At 48.0% G+C, this 20,000-nt stretch overlaps 54 non-coding genes and 2 pseudogenes across 54 annotated transcripts; all 56 read right to left on the bottom strand.

Annotated features, from left to right (window-relative positions):
- Nucleotides 1-57, bottom strand: part of LOC139224157 (5S ribosomal RNA) — a 109-nt pseudogene extending 52 nt beyond the window's left edge.
- Nucleotides 58-212: 155 nt separating this feature from the next.
- LOC139224584 (5S ribosomal RNA) lies at nucleotides 213-331 on the bottom strand. Its single transcript, XR_011586620.1, has one exon. It is a non-coding gene; the product is annotated as a 5S ribosomal RNA (ribosomal RNA).
- A 473-nt stretch (nucleotides 332-804) lies between these two features.
- LOC139224045 (5S ribosomal RNA) lies at nucleotides 805-923 on the bottom strand. The gene has a single exon (XR_011586139.1). It is a non-coding gene; the product is annotated as a 5S ribosomal RNA (ribosomal RNA).
- A 142-nt stretch (nucleotides 924-1,065) lies between these two features.
- Nucleotides 1,066-1,184, bottom strand: LOC139224202 (5S ribosomal RNA). The gene has a single exon (XR_011586263.1). It is a non-coding gene; the product is annotated as a 5S ribosomal RNA (ribosomal RNA).
- A 155-nt stretch (nucleotides 1,185-1,339) lies between these two features.
- LOC139224021 (5S ribosomal RNA) lies at nucleotides 1,340-1,458 on the bottom strand. The gene has a single exon (XR_011586116.1). It is a non-coding gene; the product is annotated as a 5S ribosomal RNA (ribosomal RNA).
- A 155-nt stretch (nucleotides 1,459-1,613) lies between these two features.
- On the bottom strand, nucleotides 1,614-1,732 carry LOC139224583 (5S ribosomal RNA). Its single transcript, XR_011586619.1, has one exon. It is a non-coding gene; the product is annotated as a 5S ribosomal RNA (ribosomal RNA).
- Nucleotides 1,733-2,205: 473 nt separating this feature from the next.
- LOC139224137 (5S ribosomal RNA) lies at nucleotides 2,206-2,324 on the bottom strand. Its single transcript, XR_011586225.1, has one exon. It is a non-coding gene; the product is annotated as a 5S ribosomal RNA (ribosomal RNA).
- Nucleotides 2,325-2,466: 142 nt separating this feature from the next.
- Nucleotides 2,467-2,585, bottom strand: LOC139224067 (5S ribosomal RNA). The gene has a single exon (XR_011586160.1). It is a non-coding gene; the product is annotated as a 5S ribosomal RNA (ribosomal RNA).
- A 155-nt stretch (nucleotides 2,586-2,740) lies between these two features.
- LOC139224582 (5S ribosomal RNA) lies at nucleotides 2,741-2,859 on the bottom strand. The gene has a single exon (XR_011586618.1). It is a non-coding gene; the product is annotated as a 5S ribosomal RNA (ribosomal RNA).
- Nucleotides 2,860-3,014: 155 nt separating this feature from the next.
- Nucleotides 3,015-3,123, bottom strand: LOC139224156 (5S ribosomal RNA; annotated as a pseudogene).
- A 473-nt stretch (nucleotides 3,124-3,596) lies between these two features.
- Nucleotides 3,597-3,715, bottom strand: LOC139224136 (5S ribosomal RNA). The gene has a single exon (XR_011586224.1). It is a non-coding gene; the product is annotated as a 5S ribosomal RNA (ribosomal RNA).
- A 142-nt stretch (nucleotides 3,716-3,857) lies between these two features.
- On the bottom strand, nucleotides 3,858-3,976 carry LOC139224581 (5S ribosomal RNA). The gene has a single exon (XR_011586617.1). It is a non-coding gene; the product is annotated as a 5S ribosomal RNA (ribosomal RNA).
- Nucleotides 3,977-4,131: 155 nt separating this feature from the next.
- On the bottom strand, nucleotides 4,132-4,250 carry LOC139224580 (5S ribosomal RNA). Its single transcript, XR_011586616.1, has one exon. It is a non-coding gene; the product is annotated as a 5S ribosomal RNA (ribosomal RNA).
- A 473-nt stretch (nucleotides 4,251-4,723) lies between these two features.
- LOC139224593 (5S ribosomal RNA) lies at nucleotides 4,724-4,842 on the bottom strand. Its single transcript, XR_011586628.1, has one exon. It is a non-coding gene; the product is annotated as a 5S ribosomal RNA (ribosomal RNA).
- A 142-nt stretch (nucleotides 4,843-4,984) lies between these two features.
- LOC139224201 (5S ribosomal RNA) lies at nucleotides 4,985-5,103 on the bottom strand. The gene has a single exon (XR_011586262.1). It is a non-coding gene; the product is annotated as a 5S ribosomal RNA (ribosomal RNA).
- Nucleotides 5,104-5,258: 155 nt separating this feature from the next.
- On the bottom strand, nucleotides 5,259-5,377 carry LOC139224579 (5S ribosomal RNA). The gene has a single exon (XR_011586615.1). It is a non-coding gene; the product is annotated as a 5S ribosomal RNA (ribosomal RNA).
- A 155-nt stretch (nucleotides 5,378-5,532) lies between these two features.
- On the bottom strand, nucleotides 5,533-5,651 carry LOC139224578 (5S ribosomal RNA). Its single transcript, XR_011586614.1, has one exon. It is a non-coding gene; the product is annotated as a 5S ribosomal RNA (ribosomal RNA).
- A 473-nt stretch (nucleotides 5,652-6,124) lies between these two features.
- LOC139224102 (5S ribosomal RNA) lies at nucleotides 6,125-6,243 on the bottom strand. The gene has a single exon (XR_011586193.1). It is a non-coding gene; the product is annotated as a 5S ribosomal RNA (ribosomal RNA).
- A 142-nt stretch (nucleotides 6,244-6,385) lies between these two features.
- LOC139224200 (5S ribosomal RNA) lies at nucleotides 6,386-6,504 on the bottom strand. The gene has a single exon (XR_011586261.1). It is a non-coding gene; the product is annotated as a 5S ribosomal RNA (ribosomal RNA).
- Nucleotides 6,505-6,659: 155 nt separating this feature from the next.
- Nucleotides 6,660-6,778, bottom strand: LOC139224577 (5S ribosomal RNA). Its single transcript, XR_011586613.1, has one exon. It is a non-coding gene; the product is annotated as a 5S ribosomal RNA (ribosomal RNA).
- A 155-nt stretch (nucleotides 6,779-6,933) lies between these two features.
- Nucleotides 6,934-7,052, bottom strand: LOC139224575 (5S ribosomal RNA). The gene has a single exon (XR_011586612.1). It is a non-coding gene; the product is annotated as a 5S ribosomal RNA (ribosomal RNA).
- Nucleotides 7,053-7,525: 473 nt separating this feature from the next.
- Nucleotides 7,526-7,644, bottom strand: LOC139224135 (5S ribosomal RNA). Its single transcript, XR_011586223.1, has one exon. It is a non-coding gene; the product is annotated as a 5S ribosomal RNA (ribosomal RNA).
- A 142-nt stretch (nucleotides 7,645-7,786) lies between these two features.
- Nucleotides 7,787-7,905, bottom strand: LOC139224066 (5S ribosomal RNA). The gene has a single exon (XR_011586159.1). It is a non-coding gene; the product is annotated as a 5S ribosomal RNA (ribosomal RNA).
- A 155-nt stretch (nucleotides 7,906-8,060) lies between these two features.
- On the bottom strand, nucleotides 8,061-8,179 carry LOC139224573 (5S ribosomal RNA). The gene has a single exon (XR_011586610.1). It is a non-coding gene; the product is annotated as a 5S ribosomal RNA (ribosomal RNA).
- Nucleotides 8,180-8,334: 155 nt separating this feature from the next.
- On the bottom strand, nucleotides 8,335-8,453 carry LOC139224572 (5S ribosomal RNA). Its single transcript, XR_011586609.1, has one exon. It is a non-coding gene; the product is annotated as a 5S ribosomal RNA (ribosomal RNA).
- A 473-nt stretch (nucleotides 8,454-8,926) lies between these two features.
- LOC139224133 (5S ribosomal RNA) lies at nucleotides 8,927-9,045 on the bottom strand. The gene has a single exon (XR_011586221.1). It is a non-coding gene; the product is annotated as a 5S ribosomal RNA (ribosomal RNA).
- A 142-nt stretch (nucleotides 9,046-9,187) lies between these two features.
- Nucleotides 9,188-9,306, bottom strand: LOC139224571 (5S ribosomal RNA). The gene has a single exon (XR_011586608.1). It is a non-coding gene; the product is annotated as a 5S ribosomal RNA (ribosomal RNA).
- Nucleotides 9,307-9,461: 155 nt separating this feature from the next.
- LOC139224570 (5S ribosomal RNA) lies at nucleotides 9,462-9,580 on the bottom strand. The gene has a single exon (XR_011586607.1). It is a non-coding gene; the product is annotated as a 5S ribosomal RNA (ribosomal RNA).
- Nucleotides 9,581-10,053: 473 nt separating this feature from the next.
- On the bottom strand, nucleotides 10,054-10,172 carry LOC139224044 (5S ribosomal RNA). The gene has a single exon (XR_011586138.1). It is a non-coding gene; the product is annotated as a 5S ribosomal RNA (ribosomal RNA).
- A 142-nt stretch (nucleotides 10,173-10,314) lies between these two features.
- LOC139224569 (5S ribosomal RNA) lies at nucleotides 10,315-10,433 on the bottom strand. The gene has a single exon (XR_011586606.1). It is a non-coding gene; the product is annotated as a 5S ribosomal RNA (ribosomal RNA).
- A 155-nt stretch (nucleotides 10,434-10,588) lies between these two features.
- Nucleotides 10,589-10,707, bottom strand: LOC139224568 (5S ribosomal RNA). Its single transcript, XR_011586605.1, has one exon. It is a non-coding gene; the product is annotated as a 5S ribosomal RNA (ribosomal RNA).
- A 473-nt stretch (nucleotides 10,708-11,180) lies between these two features.
- LOC139224043 (5S ribosomal RNA) lies at nucleotides 11,181-11,299 on the bottom strand. The gene has a single exon (XR_011586137.1). It is a non-coding gene; the product is annotated as a 5S ribosomal RNA (ribosomal RNA).
- A 142-nt stretch (nucleotides 11,300-11,441) lies between these two features.
- Nucleotides 11,442-11,560, bottom strand: LOC139224199 (5S ribosomal RNA). Its single transcript, XR_011586260.1, has one exon. It is a non-coding gene; the product is annotated as a 5S ribosomal RNA (ribosomal RNA).
- Nucleotides 11,561-11,715: 155 nt separating this feature from the next.
- Nucleotides 11,716-11,834, bottom strand: LOC139224567 (5S ribosomal RNA). Its single transcript, XR_011586604.1, has one exon. It is a non-coding gene; the product is annotated as a 5S ribosomal RNA (ribosomal RNA).
- A 155-nt stretch (nucleotides 11,835-11,989) lies between these two features.
- On the bottom strand, nucleotides 11,990-12,108 carry LOC139224566 (5S ribosomal RNA). Its single transcript, XR_011586603.1, has one exon. It is a non-coding gene; the product is annotated as a 5S ribosomal RNA (ribosomal RNA).
- A 473-nt stretch (nucleotides 12,109-12,581) lies between these two features.
- Nucleotides 12,582-12,700, bottom strand: LOC139224114 (5S ribosomal RNA). Its single transcript, XR_011586204.1, has one exon. It is a non-coding gene; the product is annotated as a 5S ribosomal RNA (ribosomal RNA).
- Nucleotides 12,701-12,842: 142 nt separating this feature from the next.
- Nucleotides 12,843-12,961, bottom strand: LOC139224198 (5S ribosomal RNA). Its single transcript, XR_011586259.1, has one exon. It is a non-coding gene; the product is annotated as a 5S ribosomal RNA (ribosomal RNA).
- A 155-nt stretch (nucleotides 12,962-13,116) lies between these two features.
- Nucleotides 13,117-13,235, bottom strand: LOC139224565 (5S ribosomal RNA). Its single transcript, XR_011586602.1, has one exon. It is a non-coding gene; the product is annotated as a 5S ribosomal RNA (ribosomal RNA).
- A 155-nt stretch (nucleotides 13,236-13,390) lies between these two features.
- LOC139224564 (5S ribosomal RNA) lies at nucleotides 13,391-13,509 on the bottom strand. The gene has a single exon (XR_011586601.1). It is a non-coding gene; the product is annotated as a 5S ribosomal RNA (ribosomal RNA).
- A 473-nt stretch (nucleotides 13,510-13,982) lies between these two features.
- Nucleotides 13,983-14,101, bottom strand: LOC139224124 (5S ribosomal RNA). Its single transcript, XR_011586213.1, has one exon. It is a non-coding gene; the product is annotated as a 5S ribosomal RNA (ribosomal RNA).
- A 142-nt stretch (nucleotides 14,102-14,243) lies between these two features.
- Nucleotides 14,244-14,362, bottom strand: LOC139224197 (5S ribosomal RNA). Its single transcript, XR_011586258.1, has one exon. It is a non-coding gene; the product is annotated as a 5S ribosomal RNA (ribosomal RNA).
- Nucleotides 14,363-14,517: 155 nt separating this feature from the next.
- LOC139224562 (5S ribosomal RNA) lies at nucleotides 14,518-14,636 on the bottom strand. Its single transcript, XR_011586599.1, has one exon. It is a non-coding gene; the product is annotated as a 5S ribosomal RNA (ribosomal RNA).
- Nucleotides 14,637-14,791: 155 nt separating this feature from the next.
- On the bottom strand, nucleotides 14,792-14,910 carry LOC139224561 (5S ribosomal RNA). Its single transcript, XR_011586598.1, has one exon. It is a non-coding gene; the product is annotated as a 5S ribosomal RNA (ribosomal RNA).
- Nucleotides 14,911-15,383: 473 nt separating this feature from the next.
- Nucleotides 15,384-15,502, bottom strand: LOC139224042 (5S ribosomal RNA). Its single transcript, XR_011586136.1, has one exon. It is a non-coding gene; the product is annotated as a 5S ribosomal RNA (ribosomal RNA).
- A 142-nt stretch (nucleotides 15,503-15,644) lies between these two features.
- LOC139224195 (5S ribosomal RNA) lies at nucleotides 15,645-15,763 on the bottom strand. The gene has a single exon (XR_011586257.1). It is a non-coding gene; the product is annotated as a 5S ribosomal RNA (ribosomal RNA).
- A 155-nt stretch (nucleotides 15,764-15,918) lies between these two features.
- Nucleotides 15,919-16,037, bottom strand: LOC139224559 (5S ribosomal RNA). Its single transcript, XR_011586597.1, has one exon. It is a non-coding gene; the product is annotated as a 5S ribosomal RNA (ribosomal RNA).
- A 155-nt stretch (nucleotides 16,038-16,192) lies between these two features.
- On the bottom strand, nucleotides 16,193-16,311 carry LOC139224558 (5S ribosomal RNA). The gene has a single exon (XR_011586596.1). It is a non-coding gene; the product is annotated as a 5S ribosomal RNA (ribosomal RNA).
- Nucleotides 16,312-16,784: 473 nt separating this feature from the next.
- LOC139224193 (5S ribosomal RNA) lies at nucleotides 16,785-16,903 on the bottom strand. The gene has a single exon (XR_011586255.1). It is a non-coding gene; the product is annotated as a 5S ribosomal RNA (ribosomal RNA).
- Nucleotides 16,904-17,045: 142 nt separating this feature from the next.
- LOC139224192 (5S ribosomal RNA) lies at nucleotides 17,046-17,164 on the bottom strand. The gene has a single exon (XR_011586254.1). It is a non-coding gene; the product is annotated as a 5S ribosomal RNA (ribosomal RNA).
- A 155-nt stretch (nucleotides 17,165-17,319) lies between these two features.
- On the bottom strand, nucleotides 17,320-17,438 carry LOC139224600 (5S ribosomal RNA). The gene has a single exon (XR_011586635.1). It is a non-coding gene; the product is annotated as a 5S ribosomal RNA (ribosomal RNA).
- Nucleotides 17,439-17,911: 473 nt separating this feature from the next.
- On the bottom strand, nucleotides 17,912-18,030 carry LOC139224191 (5S ribosomal RNA). The gene has a single exon (XR_011586253.1). It is a non-coding gene; the product is annotated as a 5S ribosomal RNA (ribosomal RNA).
- Nucleotides 18,031-18,172: 142 nt separating this feature from the next.
- LOC139224557 (5S ribosomal RNA) lies at nucleotides 18,173-18,291 on the bottom strand. The gene has a single exon (XR_011586595.1). It is a non-coding gene; the product is annotated as a 5S ribosomal RNA (ribosomal RNA).
- Nucleotides 18,292-18,446: 155 nt separating this feature from the next.
- Nucleotides 18,447-18,565, bottom strand: LOC139224556 (5S ribosomal RNA). The gene has a single exon (XR_011586594.1). It is a non-coding gene; the product is annotated as a 5S ribosomal RNA (ribosomal RNA).
- A 473-nt stretch (nucleotides 18,566-19,038) lies between these two features.
- LOC139224075 (5S ribosomal RNA) lies at nucleotides 19,039-19,157 on the bottom strand. The gene has a single exon (XR_011586168.1). It is a non-coding gene; the product is annotated as a 5S ribosomal RNA (ribosomal RNA).
- Nucleotides 19,158-19,299: 142 nt separating this feature from the next.
- Nucleotides 19,300-19,418, bottom strand: LOC139224049 (5S ribosomal RNA). The gene has a single exon (XR_011586143.1). It is a non-coding gene; the product is annotated as a 5S ribosomal RNA (ribosomal RNA).
- A 155-nt stretch (nucleotides 19,419-19,573) lies between these two features.
- LOC139224555 (5S ribosomal RNA) lies at nucleotides 19,574-19,692 on the bottom strand. Its single transcript, XR_011586593.1, has one exon. It is a non-coding gene; the product is annotated as a 5S ribosomal RNA (ribosomal RNA).
- Nucleotides 19,693-20,000: the final 308 nt, after the last annotated feature.

Genomic DNA, 20,000 nt, shown 5'->3' with positions numbered 1-20,000 from the left:
GCCCGACCCTGCTTGGCTTCCGAGATCGGGCTTGTTCAGGGTGGTATGGCCGTAAGCGAGAGTGTCCCTCACAAAGAGGCTTTTTATAGATGCTGACCTGTAGAAAAAGCAGTGAATGAACTTCACCAAAACAGGAGTTCAAAGGTCAAACGTCTTGTCCGTCTCCTGTGAAGCAGCAGCACCTTCTGCTGTCTGCAAAAGAGAAGAGAAAAAGCTTACAGCACCTGGTATTCCCAGGCGGTCTCCCATGCAAGTACTAACCAGGCCCGACCCTGCTTGGCTTCCGAGATCGGACGAGATCGGGCTTGTTCAGGGTGGTATGGCCGTAAGCGAGAGTGTCACTCACAAAGAGGCTTTTTATAGATGCTGACCTGTAGTTTGGGACAGCACTCTTCAGTAATAGGTCTTTTGTTAAAGTTGCTAAATTGGTCCCTTTTACAGTGAGGAGGCTGGGGCTGTTATTTTGACAGTGTAGGAGAAAACAAGGATATCGTTAAAACAACAAATGTGTTCCCCAAAAAGGAGGAGAGTGTGGTTACTTTTGTTTAATGTTTGACTATTAAGGGCACCAAATGTGTCAGTTTCTCATTGATACTGACTGAAAAGGCCTGTTTGTCGTTTGGCATAGTTGGAGGTTGAGTGTGTGTAATGTTAGCTTCATGTGCTTTGTATGTCAGTGTAGTCCAGCAGAGAACAGCATAGGCTTGTCAGTAATGGATGCAAACACTGAATAGGACCATGAAAAACTTTTGTTGTGAAGTCCAGAGACAGCGCCCTCTGCTGTCTGCAAAAGACAAGAGAAAAAGCTTACAGCACCTGGTATTCCCAGGCGGTCTCCCATCCAAGTACTAACCAGGCCCGACCCTGTTTGGCTTCCGAGATCGGACGAGATCGGGCTTGTTCAGGGTGGTGTGGCCGTAAGCGAGAGTGCCACTCACAAAGAGGCTTTTTATAGATGCTGACCTGTAGAAAAAGCAGTGAATGAACTTCACCAAAACAGGAGTTCAAAGGTCAAACGTCTTGTCCGTCTCCTGTGAAGCAGCAGCACCTTCTGCTGTCTGCAAAAGCTTACAGCACCTGGTATTCCCAGGCGGTCTCCCATCCAAGTACTAACCAGGCCCGACCCTGTTTGGCTTCCGAGATCGGACGAGATCGGGCTTGTTCAGGGTGGTATGGCCGTAAGCGAGAGTGTCCCTCACAAAGAGGCTTTTTATAGATGCTGACCTGTAGAAAAAGCAGTGAATGAACTTCACCAAAACAGGAGTTCAAAGGTCAAACGTCTTGTCCGTCTCCTGTGAAGCAGCAGCACCTTCTGCTGTCTGCAAAAGAGAAGAGACAAAGCTTACAGCACCTGGTATTCCCAGGCGGTCTCCCATCCAAGTACTAACCAGGCCCGACCCTGCTTGGCTTCCGAGATCGGACGAGATCGGGCTTGTTCAGGGTGGTATGGCCGTAAGCGAGAGTGTCCCTCACAAAGAGGCTTTTTATAGATGCTGACCTGTAGAAAAAGCAGTGAATGAACTTCACCAAAACAGGAGTTCAAAGGTCAAACGTCTTGTCCGTCTCCTGTGAAGCAGCAGCACCTTCTGCTGTCTGCAAAAGAGAAGAGAAAAAGCTTACAGCACCTGGTATTCCCAGGCGGTCTCCCATGCAAGTACTAACCAGGCCCGACCCTGCTTGGCTTCCGAGATCGGACGAGATCGGGCTTGTTCAGGGTGGTATGGCCGTAAGCGAGAGTGTCACTCACAAAGAGGCTTTTTATAGATGCTGACCTGTAGTTTGGGACAGCACTCTTCAGTAATAGGTCTTTTGTTAAAGTTGCTAAATTGGTCCCTTTTACAGTGAGGAGGCTGGGGCTGTTATTTTGAGAGTGTAGGAGAAAACAAGGATATCGTTAAAACAACAAATGTGTTCCCCAAAAAGGAGGAGAGTGTGGTTACTTTTGTTTAATGTTTGACTATTAAGGGCACCAAATGTGTCAGTTTCTCATTGATACTGACTGAAAAGGCCTGTTTGTCGTTTGGCATAGTTGGAGGTTGAGTGTGTGTAATGTTAGCTTCATGTGCTTTGTATGTCAGTGTAGTCCAGCAGAGAACAGCATAGGCTTGTCAGTAATGGATGCAAACACTGAATAGGACCATGAAAAACTTTTGTTGTGAAGTCCAGAGACAGCGCCCTCTGCTGTCTGCAAAAGACAAGAGAAAAAGCTTACAGCACCTGGTATTCCCAGGCGGTCTCCCATCCAAGTACTAACCAGGCCCGACCCTGTTTGGCTTCCGAGATTGGACGAGATCGGGCTTGTTCAGGGTGGTGTGGCCGTAAGCGAGAGTGTCCCTCACAAAGAGGCTTTTTATAGATGCTGACCTGTAGAAAAAGCAGTGAATGAACTTCACCAAAACAGGAGTTCAAAGGTCAAACGTCTTGTCCGTCTCCTGTGAAGCAGCAGCACCTTCTGCTGTCTGCAAAAGCTTACAGCACCTGGTATTCCCAGGCGGTCTCCTATCCAAGTACTAACCAGGCCCGACCCTGTTTGGCTTCCGAGATCGGACGAGATCGGGCTTGTTCAGGGTGGTATGGCCGTAAGCGAGAGTGTCCCTCACAAAGAGGCTTTTTATAGATGCTGACCTGTAGAAAAAGCAGTGAATGAACTTCACCAAAACAGGAGTTCAAAGGTCAAACGTCTTGTCCGTCTCCTGTGAAGCAGCAGCACCTTCTGCTGTCTGCAAAAGAGATGAGAAAAAGCTTACAGCACCTGGTATTCCCAGGCGGTCTCCCATGCAAGTACTAACCAGGCCCGACCCTGCTTGGCTTCCGAGATCGGACGAGATCGGGCTTGTTCAGGGTGGTATGGCCGTAAGCGAGAGTGTCCCTCACAAAGAGGCTTTTTATAGATGCTGACCTGTAGAAAAAGCAGTGAATGAACTTCACCAAAACAGGAGTTCAAAGGTCAAACGTCTTGTCCGTCTCCTGTGAAGCAGCAGCACCTTCTGCTGTCTGCAAAAGAGAAGAGAAAAAGCTTACAGCACCTGGTATTCCCAGGCGGTCTCCCATGCAAGTACTAACCAGGCCCGACCCTGCTTGGCTTCCGAGATCGGGCTTGTTCAGGGTGGTATGGCCGTAAGCGAGAGTGTCACTCACAAAGAGGCTTTTTATAGATGCTGACCTGTAGTTTGGGACAGCACTCTTCAGTAATAGGTCTTTTGTTAAAGTTGCTAAATTGGTCCCTTTTACAGTGAGGAGGCTGGGGCTGTTATTTTGAGAGTGTAGGAGAAAACAAGGATATCGTTAAAACAACAAATGTGTTCCCCAAAAAGGAGGAGAGTGTGGTTACTTTTGTTTAATGTTTGACTATTAAGGGCACCAAATGTGTCAGTTTCTCATTGATACTGACTGAAAAGGCCTGTTTGTCGTTTGGCATAGTTGGAGGTTGAGTGTGTGTAATGTTAGCTTCATGTGCTTTGTATGTCAGTGTAGTCCAGCAGAGAACAGCATAGGCTTGTCAGTAATGGATGCAAACACTGAATAGGACCATGAAAAACTTTTGTTGTGAAGTCCAGAGACAGCGCCCTCTGCTGTCTGCAAAAGACAAGAGAAAAAGCTTACAGCACCTGGTATTCCCAGGCGGTCTCCCATCCAAGTACTAACCAGGCCCGACCCTGTTTGGCTTCCGAGATTGGACGAGATCGGGCTTGTTCAGGGTGGTGTGGCCGTAAGCGAGAGTGTCACTCACAAAGAGGCTTTTTATAGATGCTGACCTGTAGAAAAAGCAGTGAATGAACTTCACCAAAACAGGAGTTCAAAGGTCAAACGTCTTGTCCGTCTCCTGTGAAGCAGCAGCACCTTCTGCTGTCTGCAAAAGCTTACAGCACCTGGTATTCCCAGGCGGTCTCCCATGCAAGTACTAACCAGGCCCGACCCTGCTTGGCTTCCGAGATCGGACGAGATCGGGCTTGTTCAGGGTGGTATGGCCGTAAGCGAGAGTGTCCCTCACAAAGAGGCTTTTTATAGATGCTGACCTGTAGAAAAAGCAGTGAATGAACTTCACCAAAACAGGAGTTCAAAGGTCAAACGTCTTGTCCGTCTCCTGTGAAGAAGCAGCACCTTCTGCTGTCTGCAAAAGAGAAGAGAAAAAGCTTACAGCACCTGGTATTCCCAGGCGGTCTCCCATGCAAGTACTAACCAGGCCCGACCCTGCTTGGCTTCCGAGATCGGACGAGATCGGGCTTGTTCAGGGTGGTATGGCCGTAAGCGAGAGTGTCACTCACAAAGAGGCTTTTTATAGATGCTGACCTGTAGTTTGGGACAGCACTCTTCAGTAATAGGTCTTTTGTTAAAGTTGCTAAATTGGTCCCTTTTACAGTGAGGAGGCTGGGGCTGTTATTTTGAGAGTGTAGGAGAAAACAAGGATATCGTTAAAACAACAAATGTGTTCCCCAAAAAGGAGGAGAGTGTGGTTACTTTTGTTTAACGTTTGACTGATAAGGGCACCAAATGTGTCAGTTTCTCATTGATACTGACTGAAAAGGCCTGTTTGTCGTTTGGCATAGTTGGAGGTTGAGTGTGTGTAATGTTAGCTTCATGTGCTTTGTATGTCAGTGTAGTCCAGCAGAGAACAGCATAGGCTTGTCAGTAATGGATGCAAACACTGAATAGGACCATGAAAAACTTTTGTTGTGAAGTCCAGAGACAGCGCCCTCTGCTGTCTGCAAAAGACAAGAGAAAAAGCTTACAGCACCTGGTATTCCCAGGCGGTCTCCCATCCAAGTACTAACCAGGCCCGACCCTGTTTGGCTTCCGAGATCGGATGAGATCGGGCTTGTTCAGGGTGGTGTGGCCGTAAGCGAGAGTGTCACTCACAAAGAGGCTTTTTATAGATGCTGACCTGTAGAAAAAGCAGTGAATGAACTTCACCAAAACAGGAGTTCAAAGGTCAAACGTCTTGTCCGTCTCCTGTGTAGCAGCAGCACCTTCTGCTGTCTGCAAAAGCTTACAGCACCTGGTATTCCCAGGCGGTCTCCCATCCAAGTACTAACCAGGCCCGACCCTGTTTGGCTTCCGAGATCGGACGAGATCGGGCTTGTTCAGGGTGGTATGGCCGTAAGCGAGAGTGTCCCTCACAAAGAGGCTTTTTATAGATGCTGACCTGTAGAAAAAGCAGTGAATGAACTTCACCAAAACAAGAGTTCAAAGGTCAAACGTCTTGTCCGTCTCCTGTGAAGCAGCAGCACCTTCTGCTGTCTGCAAAAGAGAAGAGACAAAGCTTACAGCACCTGGTATTCCCAGGCGGTCTCCCATGCAAGTACTAACCAGGCCCGACCCTGCTTGGCTTCCGAGATCGGACGAGATCGGGCTTGTTCAGGGTGGTATGGCCGTAAGCGAGAGTGTCCCTCACAAAGAGGCTTTTTATAGATGCTGACCTGTAGAAAAAGCAGTGAATGAACTTCACCAAAACAGGAGTTCAAAGGTCAAACGTCTTGTCCGTCTCCTGTGAAGAAGCAGCACCTTCTGCTGTCTGCAAAAGAGAAGAGAAAAAGCTTACAGCACCTGGTATTCCCAGGCGGTCTCCCATGCAAGTACTAACCAGGCCCGACCCTGCTTGGCTTCCGAGATCGGACGAGATCGGGCTTGTTCAGGGTGGTATGGCCGTAAGCAAGAGTGTCACTCACAAAGAGGCTTTTTATAGATGCTGACCTGTAGTTTGGGACAGCACTCTTCAGTAATAGGTCTTTTGTTAAAGTTGCTAAATTGGTCCCTTTTACAGTGAGGAGGCTGGGGCTGTTATTTTGAGAGTGTAGGAGAAAACAAGGATATCCTTAAAACAACAAATGTGTTCCCCAAAAAGGAGGAGAGTGTGGTTACTTTTGTTTAACGTTTGACTGATAAGGGCACCAAATGTGTCAGTTTCTCATTGATACTGACTGAAAAGGCCTGTTTGTCGTTTGGCATAGTTGGAGGTTGAGTGTGTGTAATGTTAGCTTCATGTGCTTTGTATGTCAGTGTAGTCCAGCAGAGAACAGCATAGGCTTGTCAGTAATGGATGCAAACACTGAATAGGACCATGAAAAACTTTTGTTGTGAAGTCCAGAGACAGCGCCCTCTGCTGTCTGCAAAAGACAAGAGAAAAAGCTTACAGCACCTGGTATTCCCAGGCGGTCTCCCATCCAAGTACTAACCAGGCCCGACCCTGTTTGACTTCCGAGATCGGACGAGATCGTGCTTGTTCAGGGTGGTGTGGCCGTAAGCGAGAGTGTCTCTCACAAAGAGGCTTTTTATAGATGCTGACCTGTAGAAAAAGCAGTGAATGAACTTCACCAAAACAGGAGTTCAAAGGTCAAACGTCTTGTCCGTCTCCTGTGAAGCAGCAGCACCTTCTGCTGTCTGCAAAAGCTTACAGCACCTGGTATTCCCAGGCGGTCTCCCATCCAAGTACTAACCAGGCCCGACCCTGTTTGGCTTCCGAGATCGGACGAGATCGGGCTTGTTCAGGGTGGTATGGCCGTAAGCGAGAGTGTCCCTCACAAAGAGGCTTTTTATAGATGCTGACCTGTAGAAAAAGCAGTGAATGAACTTCACCAAAACAGGAGTTCAAAGGTCAAACGTCTTGTCCGTCTCCTGTGAAGCAGCAGCACCTTCTGCTGTCTGCAAAAGAGAAGAGACAAAGCTTACAGCACCTGGTATTCCCAGGCGGTCTCCCATGCAAGTACTAACCAGGCCCGACCCTGCTTGGCTTCCGAGATCGGACGAGATCGGGCTTGTTCAGGGTGGTATGGCCGTAAGCGAGAGTGTCCCTCACAAAGAGGCTTTTTATAGATGCTGACCTGTAGAAAAAGCAGTGAATGAACTTCACCAAAGCAGGAGTTCAAAGGTCAAACGTCTTGTCCGTCTCCTGTGAAGCAGCAGCACCTTCTGCTGTCTGCAAAAGAGAAGAGAAAAAGCTTACAGCACCTGGTATTCCCAGGCGGTCTCCCATGCAAGTACTAACCAGGCCCGACCCTGCTTGGCTTCCGAGATCGGACGAGATCGGGCTTGTTCAGGGTGGTATGGCCGTAAGCGAGAGTGTCACTCACAAAGAGGCTTTTTATAGATGCTGACCTGTAGTTTGGGACAGCACTCTTCAGTAATAGGTCTTTTGTTAAAGTTGCTAAATTGGTCCCTTTTACAGTGAGGAGGCTGGGGCTGTTATTTTGAGAGTGTAGGAGAAAACAAGGATATCGTTAAAACAACAAATGTGTTCCCCAAAAAGGAGGAGAGTGTGGTTACTTTTGTTTAATGTTTGACTATTAAGGGCACCAAATGTGTCAGTTTCTCATTGATACTGACTGAAAAGGCCTGTTTGTCGTTTGGCATAGTTGGAGGTTGAGTGTGTGTAATGTTAGCTTCATGTGCTTTGTATGTCAGTGTAGTCCAGCAGAGAACAGCATAGGCTTGTCAGTAATGGATGCAAACACTGAATAGGACCATGAAAAACTTTTGTTGTGAAGTCCAGAGACAGCGCCCTCTGCTGTCTGCAAAAGACAAGAGAAAAAGCTTACAGCACCTGGTATTCCCAGGCGGTCTCCCATCCAAGTACTAACCAGGCCCGACCCTGTTTGGCTTCCGAGATTGGACGAGATCGGGCTTGTTCAGGGTGGTGTGGCCGTAAGCGAGAGTGTCCCTCACAAAGAGGCTTTTTATAGATGCTGACCTGTAGAAAAAGCAGTGAATGAACTTCACCAAAACAGGAGTTCAAAGGTCAAACGTCTTGTCCGTCTCCTGTGAAGCAGCAGCACCTTCTGCTGTCTGCAAAAGCTTACAGCACCTGGTATTCCCAGGCGGTCTCCTATCCAAGTACTAACCAGGCCCGACCCTGTTTGGCTTCCGAGATCGGACGAGATCGGGCTTGTTCAGGGTGGTATGGCCGTAAGCGAGAGTGTCCCTCACAAAGAGGCTTTTTATAGATGCTGACCTGTAGAAAAAGCAGTGAATGAACTTCACCAAAACAGGAGTTCAAAGGTCAAACGTCTTGTCCGTCTCCTGTGAAGCAGCAGCACCTTCTGCTGTCTGCAAAAGAGAAGAGACAAAGCTTACAGCACCTGGTATTCCCAGGCGGTCTCCCATGCAAGTACTAACCAGGCCCGACCCTGCTTGGCTTCCGAGATCGGACGAGATCGGGCTTGTTCAGGGTGGTATGGCCGTAAGCGAGAGTGTCCCTCACAAAGAGGCTTTTTATAGATGCTGACCTGTAGAAAAAGCAGTGAATGAACTTCACCAAAACAGGAGTTCAAAGGTCAAACGTCTTGTCCGTCTCCTGTGAAGCAGCAGCACCTTCTGCTGTCTGCAAAAGAGAAGAGAAAAAGCTTACAGCACCTGGTATTCCCAGGCGGTCTCCCATGCAAGTACTAACCAGGCCCGACCCTGCTTGGCTTCCGAGATCGGACGAGATCGGGCTTGTTCAGGGTGGTATGGCCGTAAGCGAGAGTGTCACTCACAAAGAGGCTTTTTATAGATGCTGACCTGTAGTTTGGGACAGCACTCTTCAGTAATAGGTCTTTTGTTAAAGTTGCTAAATTGGTCCCTTTTACAGTGAGGAGGCTGGGGCTGTTATTTTGAGAGTGTAGGAGAAAACAAGGATATCGTTAAAACAACAAATGTGTTCCCCAAAAAGGAGGAGAGTGTGGTTACTTTTGTTTAATGTTTGACTATTAAGGGCACCAAATGTGTCAGTTTCTCATTGATACTGACTGAAAAGGCCTGTTTGTCGTTTGGCATAGTTGGAGGTTGAGTGTGTGTAATGTTAGCTTCATGTGCTTTGTATGTCAGTGTAGTCCAGCAGAGAACAGCATAGGCTTGTCAGTAATGGATGCAAACACTGAATAGGACCATGAAAAACTTTTGTTGTGAAGTCCAGAGACAGCGCCCTCTGCTGTCTGCAAAAGACAAGAGAAAAAGCTTACAGCACCTGGTATTCCCAGGCGGTCTCCCATCCAAGTACTAACCAGGCCCGACCCTGTTTGGCTTCCGAGATTGGACGAGATCGGGCTTGTTCAGGGTGGTGTGGCCGTAAGCGAGAGTGTCACTCACAAAGAGGCTTTTTATAGATGCTGACCTGTAGAAAAAGCAGTGAATGAACTTCACCAAAACAGGAGTTCAAAGGTCAAACGTCTTGTCCGTCTCCTGTGAAGCAGCAGCACCTTCTGCTGTCTGCAAAAGCTTACAGCACCTGGTATTCCCAGGCGGTCTCCCATGCAAGTACTAACCAGGCCCGACCCTGCTTGGCTTCCGAGATCGGACGAGATCGGGCTTGTTCAGGGTGGTATGGCCGTAAGCGAGAGTGTCCCTCACAAAGAGGCTTTTTATAGATGCTGACCTGTAGAAAAAGCAGTGAATGAACTTCACCAAAACGGGAGTTCAAAGGTCAAACGTCTTGTCCGTCTCCTGTGAAGAAGCAGCACCTTCTGCTGTCTGCAAAAGAGAAGAGAAAAAGCTTACAGCACCTGGTATTCCCAGGCGGTCTCCCATGCAAGTACTAACCAGGCCCGACCCTGCTTGGCTTCCGAGATCGGACGAGATCGGGCTTGTTCAGGGTGGTATGGCCGTAAGCGAGAGTGTCACTCACAAAGAGGCTTTTTATAGATGCTGACCTGTAGTTTGGGACAGCACTCTTCAGTAATAGGTCTTTTGTTAAAGTTGCTAAATTGGTCCCTTTTACAGTGAGGAGGCTGGGGCTGTTATTTTGAGAGTGTAGGAGAAAACAAGGATATCGTTAAAACAACAAATGTGTTCCCCAAAAAGGAGGAGAGTGTGGTTACTTTTGTTTAACGTTTGACTGATAAGGGCACCAAATGTGTCAGTTTCTCATTGATACTGACTGAAAAGGCCTGTTTGTCGTTTGGCATAGTTGGAGGTTGAGTGTGTGTAATGTTAGCTTCATGTGCTTTGTATGTCAGTGTAGTCCAGCAGAGAACAGCATAGGCTTGTCAGTAATGGATGCAAACACTGAATAGGACCATGAAAAACTTTTGTTGTGAAGTCCAGAGACAGCGCCCTCTGCTGTCTGCAAAAGACAAGAGAAAAAGCTTACAGCACCTGGTATTCCCAGGCGGTCTCCCATCCAAGTACTAACCAGGCCCGACCCTGTTTGGCTTCCGAGATCGGACGAGATCGGGCTTGTTCAGGGTGGTGTGGCCGTAAGCGAGAGTGTCACTCACAAAGAGGCTTTTTATAGATGCTGACCTGTAGAAAAAGCAGTGAATGAACTTCACCAAAACAGGAGTTCAAAGGTCAAACGTCTTGTCCGTCTCCTGTGAAGCAGCAGCACCTTCTGCTGTCTGCAAAAGCTTACAGCACCTGGTATTCCCAGGCGGTCTCCCATGCAAGTACTAACCAGGCCCGACCCTGCTTGGCTTCCGAGATCGGACGAGATCGGGCTTGTTCAGGGTGGTATGGCCGTAAGCGAGAGTGTCCCTCACAAAGAGGCTTTTTATAGATGCTGACCTGTAGAAAAAGCAGTGAATGAACTTCACCAAAACAGGAGTTCAAAGGTCAAACGTCTTGTCCGTCTCCTGTGAAGAAGCAGCACCTTCTGCTGTCTGCAAAAGAGAAGAGAAAAAGCTTACAGCACCTGGTATTCCCAGGCGGTCTCCCATGCAAGTACTAACCAGGCCCGACCCTGCTTGGCTTCCGAGATCGGACGAGATCGGGCTTGTTCAGGGTGGTATGGCCGTAAGCGAGAGTGTCACTCACAAAGAGGCTTTTTATAGATGCTGACCTGTAGTTTGGGACAGCACTCTTCAGTAATAGGTCTTTTGTTAAAGTTGCTAAATTGGTCCCTTTTACAGTGAGGAGGCTGGGGCTGTTATTTTGAGAGTGTAGGAGAAAACAAGGATATCGTTAAAACAACAAATGTGTTCCCCAAAAAGGAGGAGAGTGTGGTTACTTTTGTTTAACGTTTGACTGATAAGGGCACCAAATGTGTCAGTTTCTCATTGATACTGACTGAAAAGGCCTGTTTGTCGTTTGGCATAGTTGGAGGTTGAGTGTGTGTAATGTTAGCTTCATGTGCTTTGTATGTCAGTGTAGTCCAGCAGAGAACAGCATAGGCTTGTCAGTAATGGATGCAAACACTGAATAGGACCATGAAAAACTTTTGTTGTGAAGTCCAGAGACAGCGCCCTCTGCTGTCTGCAAAAGACAAGAGAAAAAGCTTACAGCACCTGGTATTCCCAGGCGGTCTCCCATCCAAGTACTAACCAGGCCCGACCCTGTTTGGCTTCCGAGATCGGACGAGATCGGGCTTGTTCAGGGTGGTGTGGCCGTAAGCGAGAGTGTCACTCACAAAGAGGCTTTTTATAGATGCTGACCTGTAGAAAAAGCAGTGAATGAACTTCACCAAAACAGGAGTTCAAAGGTCAAACGTCTTGTCCGTCTCCTGTGTAGCAGCAGCACCTTCTGCTGTCTGCAAAAGCTTACAGCACCTGGTATTCCCAGGCGGTCTCCCATCCAAGTACTAACCAGGCCCGACCCTGTTTGGCTTCCGAGATCGGACGAGATCGGGCTTGTTCAGGGTGGTATGGCCGTAAGCGAGAGTGTCCCTCACAAAGAGGCTTTTTATAGATGCTGACCTGTAGAAAAAGCAGTGAATGAACTTCACCAAAACAAGAGTTCAAAGGTCAAACGTCTTGTCCGTCTCCTGTGAAGCAGCAGCACCTTCTGCTGTCTGCAAAAGAGAAGAGACAAAGCTTACAGCACCTGGTATTCCCAGGCGGTCTCCCATGCAAGTACTAACCAGGCCCGACCCTGCTTGGCTTCCGAGATCGGACGAGATCGGGCTTGTTCAGGGTGGTATGGCCGTAAGCGAGAGTGTCCCTCACAAAGAGGCTTTTTATAGATGCTGACCTGTAGAAAAAGCAGTGAATGAACTTCACCAAAACAGGAGTTCAAAGGTCAAACGTCTTGTCCGTCTCCTGTGAAGAAGCAGCACCTTCTGCTGTCTGCAAAAGAGAAGAGAAAAAGCTTACAGCACCTGGTATTCCCAGGCGGTCTCCCATGCAAGTACTAACCAGGCCCGACCCTGCTTGGCTTCCGAGATCGGACGAGATCGGGCTTGTTCAGGGTGGTATGGCCGTAAGCAAGAGTGTCACTCACAAAGAGGCTTTTTATAGATGCTGACCTGTAGTTTGGGACAGCACTCTTCAGTAATAGGTCTTTTGTTAAAGTTGCTAAATTGGTCCCTTTTACAGTGAGGAGGCTGGGGCTGTTATTTTGAGAGTGTAGGAGAAAACAAGGATATCCTTAAAACAACAAATGTGTTCCCCAAAAAGGAGGAGAGTGTGGTTACTTTTGTTTAACGTTTGACTGATAAGGGCACCAAATGTGTCAGTTTCTCATTGATACTGACTGAAAAGGCCTGTTTGTCGTTTGGCATAGTTGGAGGTTGAGTGTGTGTAATGTTAGCTTCATGTGCTTTGTATGTCAGTGTAGTCCAGCAGAGAACAGCATAGGCTTGTCAGTAATGGATGCAAACACTGAATAGGACCATGAAAAACTTTTGTTGTGAAGTCCAGAGACAGCGCCCTCTGCTGTCTGCAAAAGACAAGAGAAAAAGCTTACAGCACCTGGTATTCCCAGGCGGTCTCCCATCCAAGTACTAACCAGGCCCGACCCTGTTTGGCTTCCAAGATCGGACGAGATCGGGCTTGTTCAGGGTGGTGTGGCCGTAAGCGAGAGTGTCACTCACAAAGAGGCTTTTTATAGATGCTGACCTGTAGAAAAAGCAGTGAATGAACTTCACCAAAACAGGAGTTCAAAGGTCAAACGTCTTGTCCGTCTCCTGTGTAGCAGCAGCACCTTCTGCTGTCTGCAAAAGCTTACAGCACCTGGTATTCCCAGGCGGTCTCCCATCCAAGTACTAACCAGGCCCGACCCTGTTTGGCTTCCGAGATCGGACGAGATCGGGCTTGTTCAGGGTGGTATGGCCGTAAGCGAGAGTGTCCCTCACAAAGAGGCTTTTTATAGATGCTGACCTGTAGAAAAAGCAGTGAATGAACTTCACCAAAACAAGAGTTCAAAGGTCAAACGTCTTGTCCGTCTCCTGTGAAGCAGCAGCACCTTCTGCTGTCTGCAAAAGAGAAGAGACAAAGCTTACAGCACCTGGTATTCCCAGGCGGTCTCCCATGCAAGTACTAACCAGGCCCGACCCTGCTTGGCTTCCGAGATCGGACGAGATCGGGCTTGTTCAGGGTGGTATGGCCGTAAGCGAGAGTGTCCCTCACAAAGAGGCTTTTTATAGATGCTGACCTGTAGAAAAAGCAGTGAATGAACTTCACCAAAACAGGAGTTCAAAGGTCAAACGTCTTGTCCGTCTCCTGTGAAGAAGCAGCACCTTCTGCTGTCTGCAAAAGAGAAGAGAAAAAGCTTACAGCACCTGGTATTCCCAGGCGGTCTCCCATGCAAGTACTAACCAGGCCCGACCCTGCTTGGCTTCCGAGATCGGACGAGATCGGGCTTGTTCAGGGTGGTATGGCCGTAAGCAAGAGTGTCACTCACAAAGAGGCTTTTTATAGATGCTGACCTGTAGTTTGGGACAGCACTCTTCAGTAATAGGTCTTTTGTTAAAGTTGCTAAATTGGTCCCTTTTACAGTGAGGAGGCTGGGGCTGTTATTTTGAGAGTGTAGGAGAAAACAAGGATATCCTTAAAACAACAAATGTGTTCCCCAAAAAGGAGGAGAGTGTGGTTACTTTTGTTTAACGTTTGACTGATAAGGGCACCAAATGTGTCAGTTTCTCATTGATACTGACTGAAAAGGCCTGTTTGTCGTTTGGCATAGTTGGAGGTTGAGTGTGTGTAATGTTAGCTTCATGTGCTTTGTATGTCAGTGTAGTCCAGCAGAGAACAGCATAGGCTTGTCAGTAATGGATGCAAACACTGAATAGGACCATGAAAAACTTTTGTTGTGAAGTCCAGAGACAGCGCCCTCTGCTGTCTGCAAAAGACAAGAGAAAAAGCTTACAGCACCTGGTATTCCCAGGCGGTCTCCCATCCAAGTACTAACCAGGCCCGACCCTGTTTGGCTTCCGAGATCGGACGAGATCGTGCTTGTTCAGGGTGGTGTGGCCGTAAGCGAGAGTGTCACTCACAAAGAGGCTTTTTATAGATGCTGACCTGTAGAAAAAGCAGTGAATGAACTTCACCAAAACAGGAGTTCAAAGGTCAAACGTCTTGTCCGTCTCCTGTGAAGCAGCAGCACCTTCTGCTGTCTGCAAAAGCTTACAGCACCTGGTATTCCCAGGCGGTCTCCCATCCAAGTACTAACCAGGCCCGACCCTGTTTGGCTTCCGAGATCGGACGAGATCGGGCTTGTTCAGGGTGGTATGGCCGTAAGCGAGAGTGTCCCTCACAAAGAGGCTTTTTATAGATGCTGACCTGTAGAAAAAGCAGTGAATGAACTTCACCAAAACAGGAGTTCAAAGGTCAAACGTCTTGTCCGTCTCCTGTGAAGCAGCAGCACCTTCTGCTGTCTGCAAAAGAGAAGAGACAAAGCTTACAGCACCTGGTATTCCCAGGCGGTCTCCCATGCAAGTACTAACCAGGCCCGACCCTGCTTGGCTTCCGAGATCGGACGAGATCGGGCTTGTTCAGGGTGGTATGGCCGTAAGCGAGAGTGTCCCTCACAAAGAGGCTTTTTATAGATGCTGACCTGTAGAAAAAGCAGTGAATGAACTTCACCAAAGCAGGAGTTCAAAGGTCAAACGTCTTGTCCGTCTCCTGTGAAGAAGCAGCACCTTCTGCTGTCTGCAAAAGAGAAGAGAAAAAGCTTACAGCACCTGGTATTCCCAGGCGGTCTCCCATGCAAGTACTAACCAGGCCCGACCCTGCTTGGCTTCCGAGATCGGACGAGATCGGGCTTGTTCAGGGTGGTATGGCCGTAAGCGAGAGTGTCACTCACAAAGAGGCTTTTTATAGATGCTGACCTGTAGTTTGGGACAGCACTCTTCAGTAATAGGTCTTTTGTTAAAGTTGCTAAATTGGTCCCTTTTACAGTGAGGAGGCTGGGGCTGTTATTTTGAGAGTGTAGGAGAAAACAAGGATATCGTTAAAACAACAAATGTGTTCCCCAAAAAGGAGGAGAGTGTGGTTACTTTTGTTTAACGTTTGACTGATAAGGGCACCAAATGTGTCAGTTTCTCATTGATACTGACTGAAAAGGCCTGTTTGTCGTTTGGCATAGTTGGAGGTTGAGTGTGTGTAATGTTAGCTTCATGTGCTTTGTATGTCAGTGTAGTCCAGCAGAGAACAGCATAGGCTTGTCAGTAATGGATGCAAACACTGAATAGGACCATGAAAAACTTTTGTTGTGAAGTCCAGAGACAGCGCCCTCTGCTGTCTGCAAAAGACAAGAGAAAAAGCTTACAGCACCTGGTATTCCCAGGCGGTCTCCCATCCAAGTACTAACCAGGCCCGACCCTGTTTGGCTTCCGAGATCGGACGAGATCGGGCTTGTTCAGGGTGGTGTGGCCGTAAGCGAGAGTGTCACTCACAAAGAGGCTTTTTATAGATGCTGACCTGTAGAAAAAGCAGTGAATGAACTTCACCAAAACAGGAGTTCAAAGGTCAAACGTCTTGTCCGTCTCCTGTGAAGCAGCAGCACCTTCTGCTGTCTGCAAAAGCTTACAGCACCTGGTATTCCCAGGCGGTCTCCCATCCAAGTACTAACCAGGCCCGACCCTGTTTGGCTTCCGAGATCGGACGAGATCGGGCTTGTTCAGGGTGGTATGGCCGTAAGCGAGAGTGTCCCTCACAAAGAGGCTTTTTATAGATGCTGACCTGTAGAAAAAGCAGTGAATGAACTTCACCAAAACAAGAGTTCAAAGGTCAAACGTCTTGTCCGTCTCCTGTGAAGCAGCAGCACCTTCTGCTGTCTGCAAAAGAGAAGAGACAAAGCTTACAGCACCTGGTATTCCCAGGCGGTCTCCCATGCAAGTACTAACCAGGCCCGACCCTGCTTGGCTTCCGAGATCGGACGAGATCGGGCTTGTTCAGGGTGGTATGGCCGTAAGCGAGAGTGTCCCTCACAAAGAGGCTTTTTATAGATGCTGACCTGTAGAAAAAGCAGTGAATGAACTTCACCAAAACAGGAGTTCAAAGGTCAAACGTCTTGTCCGTCTCCTGTGAAGAAGCAGCACCTTCTGCTGTCTGCAAAAGAGAAGAGAAAAAGCTTACAGCACCTGGTATTCCCAGGCGGTCTCCCATGCAAGTACTAACCAGGCCCGACCCTGCTTGGCTTCCGAGATCGGACGAGATCGGGCTTGTTCAGGGTGGTATGGCCGTAAGCGAGAGTGTCACTCACAAAGAGGCTTTTTATAGATGCTGACCTGTAGTTTGGGACAGCACTCTTCAGTAATAGGTCTTTTGTTAAAGTTGCTAAATTGGTCCCTTTTACAGTGAGGAGGCTGGGGCTGTTATTTTGAGAGTGTAGGAGAAAACAAGGATATCGTTAAAACAACAAATGTGTTCCCCAAAAAGGAGGAGAGTGTGGTTACTTTTGTTTAACGTTTGACTGATAAGGGCACCAAATGTGTCAGTTTCTCATTGATACTGACTGAAAAGGCCTGTTTGTCGTTTGGCATAGTTGGAGGTTGAGTGTGTGTAATGTTAGCTTCATGTGCTTTGTATGTCAGTGTAGTCCAGCAGAGAACAGCATAGGCTTGTCAGTAATGGATGCAAACACTGAATAGGACCATGAAAAACTTTTGTTGTGAAGTCCAGAGACAGCGCCCTCTGCTGTCTGCAAAAGACAAGAGAAAAAGCTTACAGCACCTGGTATTCCCAGGCGGTCTCCCATCCAAGTACTAACCAGGCCCGACCCTGTTTGGCTTCCGAGATCGGACGAGATCGGGCTTGTTCAGGGTGGTATGGCCGTAAGCGAGAGTGTCACTCACAAAGAGGCTTTTTATAGATGCTGACCTGTAGAAAAAGCAGTGAATGAACTTCACCAAAACAGGAGTTCAAAGGTCAAACGTCTTGTCCGTCTCCTGTGAAGCAGCAGCACCTTCTGCTGTCTGCAAAAGCTTACAGCACCTGGTATTCCCAGGCGGTCTCCCATCCAAGTACTAACCAGGCCCGACCCTGTTTGGCTTCCGAGATCGGACGAGATCGGGCTTGTTCAGGGTGGTATGGCCGTAAGCGAGAGTGTCCCTCACAAAGAGGCTTTTTATAGATGCTGACCTGTAGAAAAAGCAGTGAATGAACTTCACCAAAACAGGAGTTCAAAGGTCAAACGTCTTGTCCGTCTCCTGTGAAGCAGCAGCACCTTCTGCTGTCTGCAAAAGAGAAGAGAAAAAGCTTACAGCACCTGGTATTCCCAGGCGGTCTCCCATGCAAGTACTAACCAGGCCCGACCCTGCTTGGCTTCCGAGATCTGACGAGATCGGGCTTGTTCAGGGTGGTATGGCCGTAAGCGAGAGTGTCACTCACAAAGAGGCTTTTTATAGATGCTGACCTGTAGTTTGGGACAGCACTCTTCAGTAATAGGTCTTTTGTTAAAGTTGCTAAATTGGTCCCTTTTACAGTGAGGAGGCTGGGGCTGTTATTTTGAGAGTGTAGGAGAAAACAAGGATATCGTTAAAACAACAAATGTGTTCCCCAAAAAGGAGGAGAGTGTGGTTACTTTTGTTTAATGTTTGACTATTAAGGGCACCAAATGTGTCAGTTTCTCATTGATACTGACTGAAAAGGCCTGTTTGTCGTTTGGCATAGTTGGAGGTTGAGTGTGTGTAATGTTAGCTTCATGTGCTTTGTATGTCAGTGTAGTCCAGCAGAGAACAGCATAGGCTTGTCAGTAATGGATGCAAACACTGAATAGGACCATGAAAAACTTTTGTTGTGAAGTCCAGAGACAGCGCCCTCTGCTGTCTGCAAAAGACAAGAGAAAAAGCTTACAGCACCTGGTATTCCCAGGCGGTCTCCCATCCAAGTACTAACCAGGCCCGACCCTGTTTGGCTTCCGAGATCGGACGAGATCGGGCTTGTTCAGGGTGGTATGGCCGTAAGCGAGAGTGTCACTCACAAAGAGGCTTTTTATAGATGCTGACCTGTAGAAAAAGCAGTGAATGAACTTCACCAAAACAGGAGTTCAAAGGTCAAACGTCTTGTCCGTCTCCTGTGAAGCAGCAGCACCTTCTGCTGTCTGCAAAAGCTTACAGCACCTGGTATTCCCAGGCGGTCTCCCATGCAAGTACTAACCAGGCCCGACCCTGCTTGGCTTCCGAGATCGGACGAGATCGGGCTTGTTCAGGGTGGTATGGCCGTAAGCGAGAGTGTCCCTCACAAAGAGGCTTTTTATAGATGCTGACCTGTAGAAAAAGCAGTGAATGAACTTCACCAAAACAGGAGTTCAAAGGTCAAACGTCTTGTCCGTCTCCTGTGAAGCAGCAGCACCTTCTGCTGTCTGCAAAAGAGAAGAGAAAAAGCTTACAGCACCTGGTATTCCCAGGCGGTCTCCCATGCAAGTACTAACCAGGCCCGACCCTGCTTGGCTTCCGAGATCGGACGAGATCGGGCTTGTTCAGGGTGGTATGGCCGTAAGCGAGAGTGTCACTCACAAAGAGGCTTTTTATAGATGCTGACCTGTAGTTTGGGACAGCACTCTTCAGTAATAGGTCTTTTGTTAAAGTTGCTAAATTGGTCCCTTTTACAGTGAGGAGGCTGGGGCTGTTATTTTGAGAGTGTAGGAGAAAACAAGGATATCGTTAAAACAACAAATGTGTTCCCCAAAAAGGAGGAGAGTGTGGTTACTTTTGTTTAATGTTTGACTATTAAGGGCACCAAATGTGTCAGTTTCTCATTGATACTGACTGAAAAGGCCTGTTTGTCGTTTGGCATAGTTGGAGGTTGAGTGTGTGTAATGTTAGCTTCATGTGCTTTGTATGTCAGTGTAGTCCAGCAGAGAACAGCATAGGCTTGTCAGTAATGGATGCAAACACTGAATAGGACCATGAAAAACTTTTGTTGTGAAGTCCAGAGACAGCGCCCTCTGCTGTCTGCAAAAGACAAGAGAAAAAGCTTACAGCACCTGGTATTCCCAGGCGGTCTCCCATCCAAGTACTAACCAGGCCCGACCCTGTTTGGCTTCCGAGATCGGACGAGATCGGGCTTGTTCAGGGTGGTGTGGCCATAAGCGAGAGTGTCCCTCACAAAGAGGCTTTTTATAGATGCTGACCTGTAGAAAAAGCAGTGAATGAACTTCACCAAAACAGGAGTTCAAAGGTCAAACGTCTTGTCCGTCTCCTGTGAAGCAGCAGCACCTTCTGCTGTCTGCAAAAGCTTACAGCACCTGGTATTCCCAGGCGGTCTCCCATGCAAGTACTAACCAGGCCCGACCCTGTTTGGCTTCCGAGATCGGACGAGATCGGGCTTGTTCAGGGTGGTATGGCCGTAAGCGAGAGTGTCCCTCACAAAGAGGCTTTTTATAGATGCTGACCTGTAGAAAAAGCAGTGAATGAACTTCACCAAAACAGGAGTTCAAAGGTCAAACGTCTTGTCCGTCTCCTGTGAAGCAGCAGCACCTTCTGCTGTCTGCAAAAGAGAAGAGAAAAAGCTTACAGCACCTGGTATTCCCAGGCGGTCTCCCATGCAAGTACTAACCAGGCCCGACCCTGCTTGGCTTCCGAGATCGGACGAGATCGGGCTTGTTCAGGGTGGTATGGCCGTAAGCGAGAGTGTCACTCACAAAGAGGCTTTTTATAGATGCTGACCTGTAGTTTGGGACAGCACTCTTCAGTAATAGGTCTTTTGTTAAAGTTGCTAAATTGGTCCCTTTTACAGTGAGGAGGCTGGGGCTGTTATTTTGAGAGTGTAGGAGAAAACAAGGATATCGTTAAAACAACAAATGTGTTCCCCAAAAAGGAGGAGAGTGTGGTTACTTTTGTTTAATGTTTGACTATTAAGGGCACCAAATGTGTCAGTTTCTCATTGATACTGACTGAAAAGGCCTGTTTGTCGTTTGGCATAGTTGGAGGTTGA

This window comes from Pempheris klunzingeri, chromosome 24, assembly GCF_042242105.1.
Source record: "Pempheris klunzingeri isolate RE-2024b chromosome 24, fPemKlu1.hap1, whole genome shotgun sequence".
Classification (NCBI taxonomy): Eukaryota; Metazoa; Chordata; class Actinopteri; order Acropomatiformes; family Pempheridae; genus Pempheris; species Pempheris klunzingeri.
This window is presented reverse-complemented; position numbering and strand designations above follow the sequence as displayed.